Below are 18,602 nucleotides of genomic sequence, written 5' to 3' on the forward strand. Positions count from 1 at the left end.
CACCCGTAGAGCCGTATAACCCCAAAGCGGTCTATTGGAATTATGGAACCGGAGAAATAGATGCTGTGATGAGATCGGGTAGATTTTACGCCCCACGGGAGGTTGAACCTGAAAAGAAAGAGGTGACTAAGGATGACGCTGAGAAGCTCTTGTCCATCGTCAAGACGAGCGAGTTTGAAGTGATAGAGTAGTTGAGGAAAATGCCAGCCCGGATCTCTTTGCTTGATCTGTTCATTAATTCGGAGAAACATAAACAAGCACTCCTGAAGGTGTTGAATGAGGTGCACGTTCCCGAGACGATTGATGAGACTCAATTGGAGAATTTTGTTGGGGCGATCTTGCTGAAGGATCAAATAAGCTTCTCAGATGAAGACTTTCCCATGGATGGGCGAGTGCATAACAAGGCGTTGTACATTTCTGCACAGTGTCATGGGAAGCTAGTAGCTCATGTCTTGATAGACAATGGATCCGCTTTTAATATTTGCCCTCTGGCCACATTAAGGAATTTGGGCATAAAAGAGGAGATGATTCGCACTTCCAAAGCAACTGTCGGGGCTTTTGATGGAATGAGGAAAACAGTGGTTGGGGAAATCGAGCTTGATGTTGTCATAAGACCGACCAAATTCTCTATCGATTTTCGGGTGATGGACCTCCCGAGTGCTTTTGGGTTTTTATTGGGAAGGCCATGGATTCATGTAGCTGGGGCTGTCCCTTCGAGCTTACATCAAAAGGTGCGATTCATAGTAGATGGGAAGATTGTTACCGTCCACGGTGGTGGATCTCCGGTCTTATCGGAATAGTGCTATACCCTACATAGAGCCCGAAGCCAAAGAGGAGGCAAGTTATCATTCTTTGGAACTAGTGATCGTGGTCCATACACCAGCTGGAACCAAGCTAAGAGTTCCTAATCTTTCTGAATTCGCTGCTCTACCCGCAAAAATGCTGTTAGCATATGGATATCTTCCGGGAGATGGCCTAGGGAAATTTGGCCAAGGGATCCGCACTCCTTTACAACTCGAGTCCAATGAACATAGAACTGGATTGGGTTTTGGAGTCGATAGCAGCGATCCTGCCACTCTGAAAAATCACCATGGAGGCCGAGGCCGAGGCAAAGGCAAAAGCCATGGAAGCCGAGGACGCCGAGGAGGCCGAGGTGATTCTTTTATCGGCTCTCCCACCTGGAAAGGCAAAGCTAAAATGTTCGACAATCGGTTGAACCAATTTTTCTCTAAGGATTCCAAATGGTTGGCAGACGAGATGGCGTCCCCTGCGACAGAGACGGACCCGACCAATCCATTTCTCGAGGACAACACTGTGAATGTAATAGTCGAATGGCTCGAGGCAAATGAAGATGTTCTTGAGTAAAGAGATCTTCTCTGCAGTTTTTCCTTTATTACTAGCATTTGTGTTTACTTTCTTGCATTTCTGCTGTATTCCTTTTCCGCCTTTTGATTTAGTGCCTTTTTTTACTTTGAATGTAAAAGGAAAATGCCATTGGACCTCCGACCGTTGGTCCAAATAGTACACTTTGTAATGCGGTCCTTTTTACGTCCAATAAAGCTTTTCATGTTTCATTAAGGACATGTGGAATAACAAATCGATCTAATGATGACGCTCGTCTTCGTGAATCGAAGCTTGAAGCCCGATTTGCCATATGCTTCCCGATTTCCAAAATAATCCTTTTGGAACAAGGATGTCCGAGGATATGAGGACTAGTTCCATTTTCTAGATTTTTTTTTATTTTAAAATGTCTTTCACAAACAAAAAAGGATTTTTCCATAAAATCATTCATTATGATTTGCATATACTGACAATTTCCATGACATTTCGGGCATATCATCCCAAACATGCATGCTAGGTTGTTATGCAACTCCGATCATCAGGGGGATTATTCTTGCGATATAGAAGAAGAAGACGAGGGTCAGATAGCTATCCGGAGGGATTGGGTTAATTTTGAAGAATCTAAGCCTCCCACGGAAGAAGAACCAATTGTTGTTAACATTGGAGAATCCGAAAATATCAAGGAAGTGAAAATCGGAGGACATTTATCGCGAGCGGACGCGCCCAGGATTATCGAGTTGCTCAAAGAATATCAAGATATCTTTGCATGGTCATATGCGGATATGCCAGGATTGGATCCGAACATTGTGGAACATGCATTACCCATTAATCCAGGATGCAAACCGGTGAAGCAATCATGCAGAACGATGAAACCCGAGCTCTCGGACAGGATTAAAGAGGAAGTGATGAAACTTCTTAAAGTTGGCTTTATTGAAGCTATTCCTTACGCGGACTGGATTGCTAACATCGTCCCTGTCATGAAAAAGGACGGGAGAATTCGAGTGTGTGTGGATTATCGGGATTTGAATAAAGCGAGCCCGAAAGATGATTTCCCTCTACCACACATCGACGTAACGGTTGATAACACAGCGGGGTTTGAACTGTTTTCGTTTATGGACGGGTTCTCCGGATACAATCAAATACTGATGAAGGAGGAAGATAATGATAAAACTTCATTCACCACCCCTTGGGGAAACTTTTGTTACAAAGTTATACCTTTTGGACTAAGAAATGCCGGGGCGACATATCAGAAGGCCATGGTGACCTTGTTTCATGATATGATACATAAAGAGATCGAGGTATATGTTGACGACATGATCGCCAAATCCAGACCCGGAGAAGATCACGTCCAAATATTGAGAAAATTGTTTGATCGCTTGAGAAAGTATAAGCTGAGGTTAAACCCCAACAAATGCATATTTGGGGCAAGATCTGGAAAGTTCCTCGGTTTCATGGTCAGTAATGGGGGCATTGAGGTGGACCCGTCCAAAATAAAAGCAATCCTCGACATAGCCGCTCCCTCGACAGTTAAGCAAGTGAGAAGCCTTTTGGGAAAATTGAATTACATTGCCAGGTTTATATGCCAACTCTCCGACACGGCTAGACCATTTTTCAAACTTCTGAAGAAAGGCGCCAAAGTGGTCCGGGATGCCGAATGTCATCAGGCATTGGAGAAGATCAAACAGTATTTGATTTCCCCACCGATCTTGGTACCACCTATTCCAGAATGCCCGCTGACCTTATATTTGACGATCCATCAAGAATCGCTAGGAGCATTGTTGGCGCAAACCAATCCTAAAGATGGAAAAGAGAGAGCCATTTACTACCCGAGCAAAAAGTTCACCACCTCAGAAATGAATTATTCTCCTGTTGAAAGAACCTGTGTTGCAACAGTTTGGGTACTTCGCAGATTGAGGCGGTACACTCTGCATTATCACATTCAATTGGTGACAGAGAATGACCCGATTAAATATCTCTTGGAAAAACCAACATTGGTTGGGAAACTGGCCAAGTGGCAGGTGATGTTGTCGGAGTTTGACATAAGAAGTTCACCTCAGAAATCTGTTAAAGGACGCGCTATAGCAGATTTGCTAGCGTAAAGCTCTCGGTCGAGCCAATTCCGAGATAAAACAGAAGTTAAAGACCAAGTCCTGGCATTAACGGAAGACAAATGGACCATGTATTGCGATGGTGCGGTTAACTTATCGGGAGCAGGTACCGGGGCAGTATCGATATCCTCGGAGGGTCAACATTATCCTGTTACGGCAAAGTTGGTATTTCCATGTACCAATAATATGTCCGAGTACGAAGCATGCATCCTGGGCTTACAGTTAGCCATTTCCATGAAGGTGCAAAAATTACAGGTGTATGGCGATTCTATGCTAATTATTCTTCAAACTCAAGGAGAATGGAGAACGAAGGATTCCAAACTCATCCCGTATCATGAGTTTCGGGAAGAACTTGCTTTTGAATTCGAAGAAATATCGTTCGAATACTTGCCCGTAACGCAAAACCGGTTTGCAGACGCCTTGGCAACATTAGCCTCTATGTTGCGGGTGACGAACGGGCTGGATATAAAGCCTTTGAGAATTGATGTGATCACCCGGCCAGCTTATCGCATGCTGATAGAAGAAGAATTTGATGGTGAACCATGGTATCACGATATCAAAAATTATCTTCTGAAAGGAGAATTTCCTGAAGGGAGTCGAGCTGGAGATAAAAAATATATAGCCAAGATGGCTACCAAATTCTTTGTGAGCGGGCAGACTCTGTATAAAAGATCATTTGATTCGGTGTTGCTCGAGTGTATAAACACCAAGGAAGCGAACATACTCATGAAAGAGATTCACGAAGGAGTATGTGGGCCTCACATGAATGGTCATCTCCTTGCAAAAAAGATCATGCGGCTCGGTTATTATTGGATGACCATGGAGTCAGATTGTAGTCAACATGTGCGATCATGTCATCAATGCCGGATGTATGGAGATAAGATCAATGCTCCTCCAAATGAACTTCATCAAATGTCAGAAGTTTGGCCTTTCTCTATGTGGGGGATAGATATGATTGGGCCAATAAACCCTGCTGCTTCAAATGGTCATCGCTTTATTCTGGTAGCGATCGATTATTTCACCAAGTGGATTGAAGCCAATTCTTACGCTAACGTCACCGCAAAGAGCGTAGCAAGATTTATTAAGAGAGATATAATCTCTCGCTACGGGTCTCCTCAGGCAATTATCACGGACAATGGGTCCAATTTGAATAACAAGATTGTCGACGATCTCTTGGATCACTTTGGCATTCGACATCTTAACTCGTCTCCTTATCGCCCTGAGATGAATGGGGCAGTTGAAGCCGCAAATAAAAACATCAAGAAAATCCCGTCAAAAACTGCAGAAAATTATAGGGATTGGCATGAGAGGCTACCCTTTGCATTGATGGCTTATCGAACTTCGATCCGAACTTCAACCGGGGCAACTCCTTATTCCCTGGTTTATGGCATGGAAGCAGTTTTGCCTGTGGAAATGGAGATTCCATCCTTAAGGGTACTATCAGAAGTCAAACTTTCTGAAGCCGAATGGATACAGCAAAGGTGCGAGCGATTGAATCGAATTGACGAAAAGCGTCTGAAGGCTATCTGCCATGGCCAAAGTTATCAGAAAAGAGTAGCCAAATCGTTCAATCGCAAGGTGAAACCAAGATATTTTGAGGTGGAAGACCTCGTGGTGAGAAAGACAACGCCAAACGCCGCTCATCCAGGGGGCAAATTCACCCCAAATTACGATGGGCCATATGTTGTCAAGAAAGTACTTGCAAGAAGAGCCTTGATTCTTGTAAATTCAGATGGAGATGAATTGGGATATCCCGTAAACGCCGACGCAGTAAAGAAATATTATCCCCGAAATAAAATCAGAAATGATTGTGGATTTCCTACGAAGGATCCGAGTCGCCATAGAATTACTGCATTACATTCATACATACATGCATACATGCATACATGCACAAAATTTGCAGGGTTCAAAAACAAGAAATCCGAGACCCAACCTGTTCAAGAAGAGCTAGGGGTTTGTTCATCTCAAAGCAATGAAAGCAGGTGATATGTATCTGTTCCATTACTTCCATTTCAATCCTATTGCTCATCAAGTGAGCGTTTCTTTTTGCCAAGGAACGACAATCAAGCACAAAAGACAACCAAAGATCGACGTCGGAATAGGTGCAAGAATTCTTTCCATCATCTCACAAGACGAGAGACGGTTGTAAATGTCGGTAATTCGCAGAGGCCTTTGATTTCGGAATTAGACTTTTTATTGGTCATGTCATCTGCATTCATCTTAAAAAAAAACGGAGGTTATTCAAGCACAGCTGGAACATGCAGAGTGAACCATAAATTCCCTTTGAGGGTATGAATTGAAAAAGAGAAAATAAACTTTTCCAACAAGAGTTGTTTAAACCATTCATTGGATTTTTCCTCGGACGAGAGGCAAACCTTATCCAAACACGTCCCATACACACTTGAGAGATGAGTGGAGTGGAAGGGATAGCGAAACCTTGACTTGCGGACATAGGGATTATTCGCAACGATTACATAGATTGAGATGACGGAAGCATTCATTTCTCTATCTTAAACACTACGGGTGACCATTGAAAACCCCCTTTGAACGGCGGTTTCATTCTTTACCCCTGTCAAGAACCACCTCTCATTGGGGTCAAATGGAGGTAAATCTGGCAATATCGGGAGGAAAATGGTTAGAAATTTTCTTGCTTGGACTAACATCAATCTTCGTGTGTTGCTTATACGATAATTCAAGTGCTTTAGGATGACGAAAAGCATTCGTTTCTCTATCCTATACACTTTTATCCTTTGCATAGCCCAATTGAGCCTGCATATTCGTTTCATGAACCCCGTTGGTGATCGTTGCATATCTCAAGGTGTAAGCGACAACACTCCAAGAACGGAAGAGTTCGAGAGACAGGATTTACAAGAAATTCTTAAGCCCATCTTGGGGCATGCTAGAACTTTCCATTGAATATCTAGCACAACCATTGAAAATCCTATTCCCAAAAAGAAAGGAAAAGGCGGGATTTTGAAAAAGAGTGAAAAAGAAAAAGCCGATCCCGGGCATCAAGAAAAAGCAAAGTGCATGGTAAAAGCAAGGCCAATGCCCATTCAAATATTCGTACACTGGTGAACCATGTGTTCGATTTTGTAAGTATCAAAAGATTCCATGATATCTTTATGTCCAATGAGTTTTGGTTGTAAAAGAAAATCCTCGGTGGAGGTAGGACTTTGCACCATCCCGATGAGATTGAGGTGCTCTCTAAAAGGCAAAATATGCACTTTGAAGACCGAGGATGCTCTCCAAAGAATTTTGGGTATACCTTCAAGATTGGAAACATTCTTCAAAGGATAATCCCTAAGGGTCGATATCGGTGGTAAAGCTGCGATGATCACCAACGACACACCCATTTACATGTTCTGGGCCCAAAAATAAACCTTTTTGGGTCCCCAATCCTCACCTACGTTACAACCCCGAAAAGTCTTTTCCGATTAAAGCACTTGGATTAACGTAGAAGCTTAGCTCGAAGAAGTACGAGCAAGATCATTTCTTTCTCATTTTACGGGTTTCTTGACTTGTAAACCCGGAGCAGATGTTGAAGATTTTCGTTCAAATAGCCTTGACTCAATTGTGAGTCCCACTTGGAAACCATTGTCCAAGCCCAACATTACGGTCCTTTCGAAGACCTCCCGATCGATCAAGATGTATGCGCTGCGAATGATCCCGAATCCTAGGCATAGGTTCGATAGGAAATTTGAGCGCTTTCAAAATGAAAAAACTGTTATCTCGAAATGGTGAGAAGCCCTCTTTGATGAGAATACTCCAATGGATGTTTTAACCAAACTCTTTTGGTAGTTTCAGATCGTTGGATTCAAACTTTCCTCACAAGGAATTTTTGATCACTTTAGTATGTTGCCGGATGTTTTGGATAACCTCCGACATCATAATACATCCATTCGGACTTTTTCATGACTTGACTTAAGTCATAGAAATTTTGTCGGTTCGATAATGATTCCCCATAAAAGATTGATAATCTTCTCTTGTGGAGAAAAATTTTCAGGTTTAAACTTCGCGGGACTCATGGAAACCCCGGATCCCGGAAGGACGCCTTTCGTGGTAAGAAAGAATTTCCACTTTTTGATGAGAAAAGTTTTCGGGTTTAAACTTCTGCAGGATTTACGGTAACCCCGGATCCCAGAATGACACCTCTTTCGTTAAAAAGAATTTTCAGATTCGACTTTCTGCAGGATTCCAGGTATCCCCTAAATCCCCGATCAGTCATCTTATTAGGTGAACCTTTTAGTAGGTAAGCCTTTTCTAAAGATTTTTGACAAGTCCCGAAGGTGGGATAAATCATCTTACGGGTAAAACCTTTTAGTAGGTGAGCCTTTTTCGGAATGATCCACCGGTCGGATCGGATCCTCTGACGAATCCCACAAGCGGGATAGGTCGTCTTTAGAATCCCTTTAAGAAGGAATTCTTTTTCGGGGCTAATCCACCATACGGATTAAATCTCCTAACGAATCCCACAGGCGGGATAGGTCGTCTTTAGAATCCCTTTAAGTAGGAATTCTTTTCTGGGCCGATCCACCATACGGATCAAATCTCCTGACGAATCCCACGGACGGGATAGGTCGTCTTTAGAATCCCTTCAAGTAGGAATTCTTTTTATGGGCTGATCCACCATACGGATCAAATCCTCGGACGAATCCCACAGACGGGATAAGTCACCTTCACATTCCTCTGGTTAGGAATTCCATTATGGTTTGACCTACCATACGGGTCAAAGCTTAACCTCCCTAGGACAATTCTGGTGATGAATCCCTAGGTATCTTCTAGAATCCGTTCGCACTCACGGGAAAGCCTCTCGAGTTCGGACATGTAAGCACTAGGTAAATCTCTTCCTACTCTCTTCTTATAACTACTGCAGGGGACCTCATTTTGGATAAGAGCTTATCGGCGAGAACGCTTGAAAATCAAATGTCACAATTCTTTATTTTCTCTTTCCCCAATTGAGTCGATTAGATTTCAGGTGTCACCTTATCTTTGGAAGTGACCTCTCACGAGATCACTCCCAAAGAGGGGCAGTTGTTGACACCCGATTTTTAATCATCTTTTTTTCGATTTATTTTTGAAAATTCATAAAAAATTCACAAAAAATTAGAAAATTGTAAAATCAACTTTGGTAGCCTTGGCCAAGCTCAAGGAACCATTTTTGAACAAAAAATAATTTTTCATATTTTTCGCATTTTTTGATATTTTCAGAAAATAGGAAAATACCCAAAAAATCCAGAAAAATACCATTCGAGGTCACAAAAATACAGAAAAATAGTCAGTATTTTTATTTTTATTTTCTTTTCATTTTGACCTCTTAAAGTTTGAAAATTTCATTTCGGATCTGTGTGTTCCTTTACAAATGCACCCCACAAATTAGACATAAAAATACCATTTGGGGTCATTTTATTTTTCTTTCTTCACTATTGAGGGTTGTGACATGGTTCTCTAGCATTACATTTCACATTTTGATCCAATTGCATGTTGATTTGCTCAATTTTGGCATTAGGGACTTAATTGCACAAAAATTTCTTTCATTTTAGTCCCTAGAAGGCCAAATTCAAAATTAAATCTCACTAAGAGGCACCCATGGAATCCTATGACCCCTATCCTATAGTTTTTGACCTTCTGAATCTAATGGTAGGCTCAATTGAGGTTAATTCCCTCATTAAGGATTCCAATTTTGTAAAAATCGATTTCGGATCCTACCCAACATTTGGGGTTTTCTCTCAATTTCAAAGAAATTTTTCATGAAAATCGCCTTTGCAGAGGGAATCCATGTTGGGAAAATGATTTGTGGCATCAATTTCGTGAAAAAATGTCAATTGCTACTTCGATTTGACCCTTCTTTGCAAGAATCGGGTCTGCCGGGTCGGGCGGATCCGACCCGGAGACCAGTGCTGTTCATCGTCTCCCTCAAGCTCCACGGGCGCAAGTTAGAGAGCAGATGGCCGTTTTTCTTGAACGGCTTTTCTTGAACAAAAATTCGAGAAGAATCTAGAAGGATCGACGGTTAGAGCGAGCACGGGGGGATTGACAAAAGAGGGAGTGTTCGCAAACAGAAAAAAGGGGAAAGATTGGGGACGAGAAAAAAGGGGAGAGAAGTCTAAGAGGGGGAATTTTTTTCGCCATGGGAGTTCCGTAACTCGAGAGTGGTGAGCTCCGAACCTCTGCGATCTAGACGACGCCGGGCCGCATCATTGCGTTGATTGACTTCACCTTGATACGAGGAAGACGTCAAGCACAGGCAACTCTTCTTCGGTCATTGAAACACGTGAGCGAGTTCACCATTTCCAGATTGAATCCCTCGCAACTTAGACCTAATCTATCACTGTTCTCATGAGTACTTGAGTTAGAAATACTCGTACGCTCCTCCCGATCTCTGCTCGTGGTTTTATTTGTGATTTTTGTGCATGAAATCCCCTTGCGTCGACCTCATAACCCCGCCGTCTACCCGAGCTCGCGAACTTGCTCGCTTCGAAATCGAAGCCAATCGACCTTCAGGTAAGTATCTTACACTTCATAGGATGATGTTAGATGGAGTAGTTTGAAGTTCCAACACGATAAATCGTGTTTAGTTGATTTGCTTGAAGTTCGCCGGACATGGACATCCGGTCGCCTTTGATTCACACGGTTTTAGAATAAATATGGGCGCCGGATCGATATATGTTGTTTCGGAGGTCATGAGGAGTCGATTGAGAGGAGAATCGCGAAGTTTGGAGGTGGTTTAGGCGTCGGAATCGAATTCCGGTGAGGTGCCGGCGAGGTTCGTCGGCGCCGATCATCTTCTCCGGCGAATACGTTGACCGGTCAACGAAAGTTGACTCGGTCAACGTCCAGGTGTCGCCGACGTGGCGGCCACGTGGCTGCCACGTCGGCAAGTTCGTCATAACCGAGAATAAAAATGATCCGACGGCCTAAGATAGGCCACGTGTCGGCATCCCGTTTTTTTTTTTTTTTGAAAAAATAAAAATCATTTTTCAAATATATTCTATTTTTCGAAAAAAAATATATTTTGTGATCACGTGGCCCAGGTTTGGCCACGCGTCACCATTCCGATCGTTGGATCAAATTTTCGGAAATTCAAATAATAAATAAAAAAATCATTTTCGGAAATAAAAAAAAATACTTAGATCGAACGGTCACCGTTGATCACACTATTCAATCTTGACCGTTAATCTAGGTAATCAAGTTGAACGGCAAGGATTAAGTCTCCTTTCAATCTAAGCCGTTGTTTCGGGTCGTGTGATCCATTTGTCGACGTCGCGCCACGTGGCGAAATCACGAGCGTCGACTTTCTTTCGAGCGGGAATTTTCGAAATCTTGGGCGCCAACTTTCGGGACGACGTCGTTTTGGCGGAGGCCGGTCCGGACGTGGGGTCCGGACCGGACGGACCGGTCCGTGGACCGGGTTGACTCGGTCCGTTGACCGGGTTGACCCGGTCCGAAAAAAAAAAATCGAAAAATCATTAGAAAATCCAAAAAATTAGGAAAAATTGTAGAAAATTCCCAAAAATTCCAAAAAATTCTCAAAAATTGAGGAGTGGCCACAATCAACTGACCAATCCTATTTTTGAGTTTTCTCCTCCCGATCTTTCCAAAAATGACAATTTTACCCTTTAGGGGTAATTTGTCTCCAAAAATTCCTGTGGACTTCCAAAAAATGTTGGAAATTAGGAAATGGGTCGGTTTAGGTGGCCAATCCTATTTTCAACTTTCCTCACTCCAAATTTTGTCTGAAATGACGATTTTGCCCTTTTTTGGCAAATCATCCCCCAAATTTTCTCAAAATTACGATTTTGCCCCTCATGGGCGAATCACTACCAAATCATTCTTGATCTTCTCATATGCTTTGAATACCCCATTTCTCTAAGCCAATAGGGCTATACTAAGAATGCCACGTTGATTTGATGTGATTTATCCGCACGTTATGGATTCCTTGATTTGCGCATTTACTTTAATTGATTGTGATTGGTAGGATAGTCACTCCCATCCGCATGAACTCCTAGATTTAGGATTCGTACCTCACTCATCTGCATGAAATCCGAGATTAGAAAATTCAATCAACTTAGGTACCGAAAGGGCGTCAACTCTGATAGTTGGCGTAACTAAGTTTCCGATCCCATTTCTCTGGTTCCCGCAGAATCGAATAGAAACTCCCGGCTATTCGATAGGGTTTCCAATCGTACCTTCCACGAAACGATTGGTGACGACTCCGAGGCATGCACACGTAGCACATGCCACTAGACCACACCGAAGGTCGACTACGATTTTTATCCTCCGTTGCGATTTGGGTAATGGGCCTTGGGAGAGGCCCGCGTCCGAAGGTCCACACGCAATCGGGCCGGAAGGGCGACCCATTAGCTCTGCTCTCATCCGATTGAGAGGAGGGTCGCGACAGGGTAAAGAGGTAGATTCTTAACTTTGACTATGCATCAGCCCAATGGATCCTAGGGTGGCCCCACACATGAACGTCGAGCTTTAAAGCAAGCTAGAGATCCCTAGCTAATCTCGGTTCATCAGGCAACCAAAGCCGATCCATGCTTCACCCTCAATTGTCCCGCGTCGCCCAATTGAAAGCGGGGCAAAGCCATGACAGCCCTATCTTAAAGGGAGTATCTTTTACCAAGTTTGATCATTCTTTTTAGAAATGACCCTTTATTTTCTCCTTTGCAGATACCAAGTTAAGAAGTGTGACTTTGATTGCTACCACTGAAGCGGACTAACAATTGGGGATATTTCATTTTATTCTCCAAGTCTCCACTCATGCACATTCTTCTTGTGCGGGATCAAGAACGGAAATAATTCACCGGACATCCGACTTCCAACCTATGCCAAATCTGGGGGGCAATTCCGGAGGTCACCCACTCAAGCAAGATCCATCCTGATCGAAAATGGGGCAAACCCAAAGTGAACCCCCAACCTATAAAAGGGAGTGTTTCTTCTTCAACTTATTCTGTTCTAAGGGTAACACTTTTTCTTGCGGGGGCATGCAACCGACATGACAATCGTCCCCAGTAAACAATCAAAGCATAATAATCCCTCATATGACTTGCCTCATGGATATCTTGGGGCAATCAAGAGCCCCCATTCTTGAAGGCTTTATATGATCCAAATATGCTAGTATTGTTCGCATGAGCTTTTCATAGCACCGATCATTGTTGCATTTTGGGTGCCTAAAAGGCGTTCACATAGTGAAAAAGTCGATACATGATTTTGTCATCTTGCTAATCTTTATTGAGAGGAGGATTTGATCGGGAAGTCTGTTTCGCTCTTGATAAATGATCATATTGAATGAGAAACGTTAGGACGACGAAAGGCAAGCCATTTCTATATACGTCAAGTACGATAATCCCCAGTGCAAGTTGGGCGAAAATATTCAGTGTTGGCAAGGTAAAGGGTAATCTCGAGAAAAGTATGACGACCAAAATGATGAGAGGCATTCATTTTCTCTATCTAAACACTACAAGTTATCCTTCGCTTAACCCCTTTTGAGCAAAGTTTCATTTCTCACCCCTGTCAAGAACAACCCCACACTGGGGCAACATCTCAAAAAGTTCAGATATGGTTAGAATTTTCTTGCTTTCACTTGCATCAACCTTCAAGCATATTTATTGCATGCAAATTTTGTGTTAGCTTGAGTGCCTTAGATATGACGAAGAGCATTTCTTTCTATCTCCCTACACACTATACCCTTTGCGTACCCAATTTGAGCGGTGGATTCATTTCAACCCGATTAGTGATCATTCCCATGGTAAACAAATGAAACCATCTCAAAGCAAGTTCAAAGCGACTTGGGGCAAGTGGAAACCTAGAAGAATCAAAGAAGGGGCATAGAAGATTCAATGAATGATGTCCCCTCTCTCAATCTCTAAAAAAAAGTATCTCTCAAAAAAAAAATTTGAAGAAGAGAGAAGGACTTTAGCAAAAACCTGCAAGACGCTCCCTCATGAAAAGAAGGATCACTTGAAATTTTGCAAAGGAAAAGCCATGGAGCGTAAGACTCGAACAATCATCATATCGTCAATGAAAATAATCAGAGCAAGAATCCGTGGTGGAAGCACAATTGGATGATCACCAATTCTTGATTTTCTCGGATAATGCTTCCCTTTTGGTGAAAATAGACCATTCATTTCATACCTACCCAAACTTATGCTACAACCCTTACCGAAGCTCTTCAGATTAAGGCACTCGGGTTAACATAGGTTTTGATATGCTCATAAATGTTGCTCAAAGAAGTGCGAGCAAGATTTTTCTATCTCATTTTGCGGGGTTCCCGACTTGTAAACTCGAAGCAGCAAATCGTATCAATTCTTTCAAAGCCAAAACGACTCTCAAGAGTCCCCATGGCTTAACCTTTGACCAAGCCTACATTATAACCCTCACAAAGACCTCTCGGATTGGTCATGTTATGCTGATTTCGAGAATACCCGGACTCTTATCAAGCCAAATGAAGTGAGTTTGAGTGATTCTCGAACCCGTATCGATGATCGGGTAAAATAGCCGTTTTAATGAGAGAATGGGTGAAAAGTCCTTTTTGACTGAAGGTTTCTCATTCAATATCATCGGATTGTCAAAAGGACAAGATAGGTTTCCTTGATTGACATTCTGTTTCGGTAAAGCTTGATAACATGAGCTAATTTTGTCAAAAAAACATATTGTATGTACTTGCCTTGCATATGAAATGAAAAGTCAGGTACAGTGTAGTTGGCAAGGTTATTCTTAACCGGAAGAGAAGAACTCGGGTATGCTCCCCGATTCCCTTTCAAAAAATCTCACCTTAAATTGGCACTTGATTAGCTCAAGTTGTCCTCTTTGTGTTCGTTCTGATTAGCTCGGGCGTCACACCCCTTTGTGTTCGTTACGATCAACTCAGGCGTCACTTCCCTTTTGTGTTTATACCGATTAGCTCGGGTTTCACATTCATCTTTACAGCTTTCGGTTTATAGTCCACACGGTGACTTGCCGAGACACTTAGTGTTCGTACCGATTGGCTCGGACGTCACACCTCTTTTCACTTCTTTACCGACTCACGGTTTATAGTCCACATGGTGACTTGCCAAGAGACATAGTGTTCGTACCAATTAGCTCGGACGTCACACCACTTTTCACATCCCTACCGACTCACGGTCTATAGTCCGCATGGCGACTTACCGGGACATAAACACTCAACTCTTCAAAACCCAATTTTTCACCAAAATGAAGAATGGGGAAAAAAAAGAGGCTCCTTAGCATTACAGAGTATTTAGGATAAAAACCTAGTATTCCGTATGCGATCCATGTGTAAGTATCTTCTTGCTCTGCCAAAATGGAAGTGGAAAGTCACTACACATGTTAATTTTATTGTCTGCATTTTGCATATCCTGCATTATTCTTATTGCATAAAAACAAAATCATTTGCATTGTCAAAATTTAGGTTTCAATTTTGGTCTTTGAGCGAAACCTCTACGAGCCTCCACTCAAAGAGGGGCAGCTGTTAACACCTAAATTTTTGTTTTCCTTAAATCAGTCATATTTCATAAAAACGAGAATTAACTTTAGTTCTTGCCAAAAATAATTTTTATGCATAACATATTTAATGTTTCTCAATTTTATGTTCATGCATTTGCATTAGCATTTATCTGCATTGGCGGTGCGAAATTGACTTAATTGGACAAGCAATGAACCCAAGCCCACACAAAATTCAGCTGAGTCCATTGTTATAGCCACAATTTATATAATGCCAATTAGCAAAATAAAACTTGGAGGATAATTCAGCATTTTATTATCAAATCTTGAGATTTCTTTAAGAATATCCTTTATCTCAAGATAGGAAATGAAATATTCACTTGAAGCTCTAAACCTAGCATTATATAAGACTCATGTTCACGTTGAAACGGGGGGTTCCACGATTCAGAATACTTGGAGCTCTTAAAAAAGAGAAACAGAGAAGAGAGATCCATCGACAGCTCTTATTCTGAAAATTAGAGAGTGATACACGTGAGAGGAGTAAAAGCTTTGGCCGAGAAGCTCTCCTGTGACCTGAGATTGTGCTCGACGAAGTAATCCTTTCGGTGCCCAGCGGATAAACGTCAGGATCTTGTTGCTTCCCAGAGATTTTGCTCACGTCCCACAAGTTGTTGGCGTTTTCCTGTGGACGTCCATTATCACAAGTTCATCAAGCCAATCTCTGACACAACTCTGATTACGTGAAGTCCATGAGTATTATACTCACTGGAAGTTCATTGCCACATTAAAAAAGGGAAGAAATTTGTCTATTTTACAGGCGTGCTACGTGAATAAAGTGGTGCCTTTTGGATCTTTCACAAGCAAGAAAGATACATGTTCCAAAGTCAATAACGGTAACACAAATCAGCTCCAACTTTTCTCCTATTGTTACAGGTCTTATGAGTCCAAGCCTTAGCCGAGTGCTGCCATAAGTCCTCCGTGCAAGTTCCTCCCGATCGGTCCAAGGAGTCCTAGCTTGTGCTGAAAATTTCGGAACCTAATTCGATTTAGGAAAGCTTATCCTTGGAGATTAGGTATATTTTCTTATTTTGAACGTTCACTTGCCTCATTTAGAAGATTTTGCAGATTTTAAGTATGTGGCATATCTCCTAGTATAATTTTCATATCTTGCATAAAAGTGGATATCTTTTCAAAAAACAGATTGACTAGGAAAATTTTCTTTCCTAATCCGCAACTTGTCACATAATTGAGAAAGTCTATCTTTAAGATTATTGATGGAATACTCGATTAGGCAAGGATTTGGGTTTAATCGTTAATCGTAGGATTACGAATTAAAGATTGACTCAAATATTCGCAAAATATTTCAAAACTTGCTTGATATATCCACTTTCTTGATTGAATTGATTGGCATATTCACCTTCCTCATTTGATTTGAATTGTTTGATTGTCATATTTTTTAGAATATATCTGTCGCGTGATCTAATCTCGAAAATTCTAAAAAATTATATTCATTCACTTTCCATATTTGAAAATTACATATCTTTTCAAAAATAGCATCATGTAGATCATTGCATATCTAATCTTTTTCTTGTAAATAATTAGGTTAGATTGCATTTTAGGGTAGAAATTGCATGTTTAGATAGAATCTCATGTTTAAAATAATTTTTCTTTAATATATTAGGGTTTAGTTTAATGTAAACTCTAAAATATACAAGATAAAAATTGTTTTGACATAGTTCTATTTTAGGAAATTAATTCATCCGAAAATATAAAAAAAAATCATTCATCCTTGCGATGTCATCCATGCCACGTCATACATGCCACGTCATACATGTTATGTCATCTATGCCACGTCATCTTTGCTATGTCATTATTTCTTGGCATGTTATACTAGGTTGCATTTTAGCTTAAATTGCATATTAGAATTGCATGTCTTCGTTTTAATTAATACACGTGTCACGTAGTTAATTTAATCATGGTCCTACTTGTGCATTCATTTAGTTTGCATGTAATCTAGTTTAGTCTTGCATTTAATCCATGCCATTGCATATAGTGTAGTCTCTCATGCATTCATATAAAAATCAAAAATTTTAAAAAAAATATCTTGTGTGGCGCATGCTCCCCTGATTATATTGACTTCTGGATGTTCATTAATTGATTGTGCGCCCACATGATAACCTTTGTTAGTGACTTAGGTTAAAATCAATTAATGTTGCCTTCTCAAATGATTTTTCATAAAATAAAATGGTACCGAAAGGGCGTTAGAGTAATCAGGCGTAATCAAGTCCCCGAACTCTTAATCTACGGTTCGTAGAAATAAAATAGTTCTCCCACTATTTTATTTAGATTTCTAATCGACCTACCATAAATGATTAGTGGCGGCTCCAAAATTAAAATACATTGCATGTTAATCAATTGAACCTTAAGTTGCGATTTGGTATGGACTTGGGAGAGTCCGAGTTAGGTTAGTTAAATAATTAACCCGATAATCCATTAGCCTGGAAATTTTTCTGAATTTTTAGGTCGCGACAGTAGTTCAGTTGGAATGTAAAGATTAGCACCAAGGTCACGCTAATACGATCAAAATAAGTTCACGGCACGATATTTAGTATTTTCTCGCTAACTCGAAGCAACAAAAATGATCTATTTAGAAATAATCCTTCTAAATAATGGAAAACTAATCGGCTAATAAGCTCGTAGAAAATATTAAATATTAAGTATCCATATTGATCTTCCAAAGTTATTTTTTTTTAAGTGAGAGTCCTATATAAATGAATAATGGATAGATCATTTTTGTTGCATCTAAACAAAACCAGACAAAAAACAAAAACAAAAATAAAACCAGACTGAAATAAATTTAAACCGCATCTTACATTTAATTTACAAGTGAAAAGTACCAGCGAGCAATAAGGTTAAAAAAGAAAGATAGATATAATCAACATTGACACTCGGCAAATGTTGTTTTACACCGATCCCCATCTAACGAAATTGTCATTAAACGTTTGAGCAAAAAAAAGAATTATTAATGGGAAAAAAAGCGAAGAAATACATTTAAAACATAAAACAGAGAAGTTGGAAAGGCATTCCAATATGCTTCTCGGAAGAATGCTAAGGAATTAAATAAAGCACAGAGCCCCCGAACTCTTCCTCTACCTCTTTCAGACTCCAACGGATCAAATAATAGGAATTCATAAAATAGACCAAAAAGAAGCTTATTGTTGATAGTTGAATAATAGGAAAATGCTTTAAGAAAACGAAAGTTTTGTAGAGTTGGATGATTCCAGACGTCCCCCATCAAATCTCTATGAAAATTTGCCCTCTTTGCAGCTTCACCATCTCTCCTCTTCTCTTCTCTCGTTTCGACGGTTTGGACTGACCAAGAGACAATATTTTTGTTTTTTTGATCGAACGACGAGACAATAATTGACATGCTTCTCTTCTGGCACGCCCGAGGAGGTGATGGGTCAGAAGCCGGCCTTTGAAGTATGCCAAAAGATCGGAACTTGAACACCATTCATTCTTTCCGTCTGTGCCGAACAAAATACACGAACGAAACCCCATCGATACCAAATTCATTGAATATTTGACCATAAACATGATTAATTAAGAAAATCTGCGTTTTCATCTATGGAAGGTATGTTATCATCATTTAATGGTGGTGGCCAAAGCTTAAAAAGTTTCTTTCATTATTAATTGAATACTTTA

General features: G+C 40.9%; 1 protein-coding gene across 1 annotated transcript in view; it reads left to right on the top strand.

Annotated features, from left to right (window-relative positions):
* LOC115726796 (squalene synthase-like) overlaps nucleotides 1–18,602 on the top strand; it is a 117,685-nt gene that overhangs the window by 77,609 nt on the left and 21,474 nt on the right. The window lies entirely within an intron of this gene.

Source organism: Rhodamnia argentea, chromosome 6 (genome assembly GCF_020921035.1).
Source record: "Rhodamnia argentea isolate NSW1041297 chromosome 6, ASM2092103v1, whole genome shotgun sequence".
In the NCBI taxonomy this organism is placed as follows: Eukaryota; Viridiplantae; Streptophyta; class Magnoliopsida; order Myrtales; family Myrtaceae; genus Rhodamnia; species Rhodamnia argentea.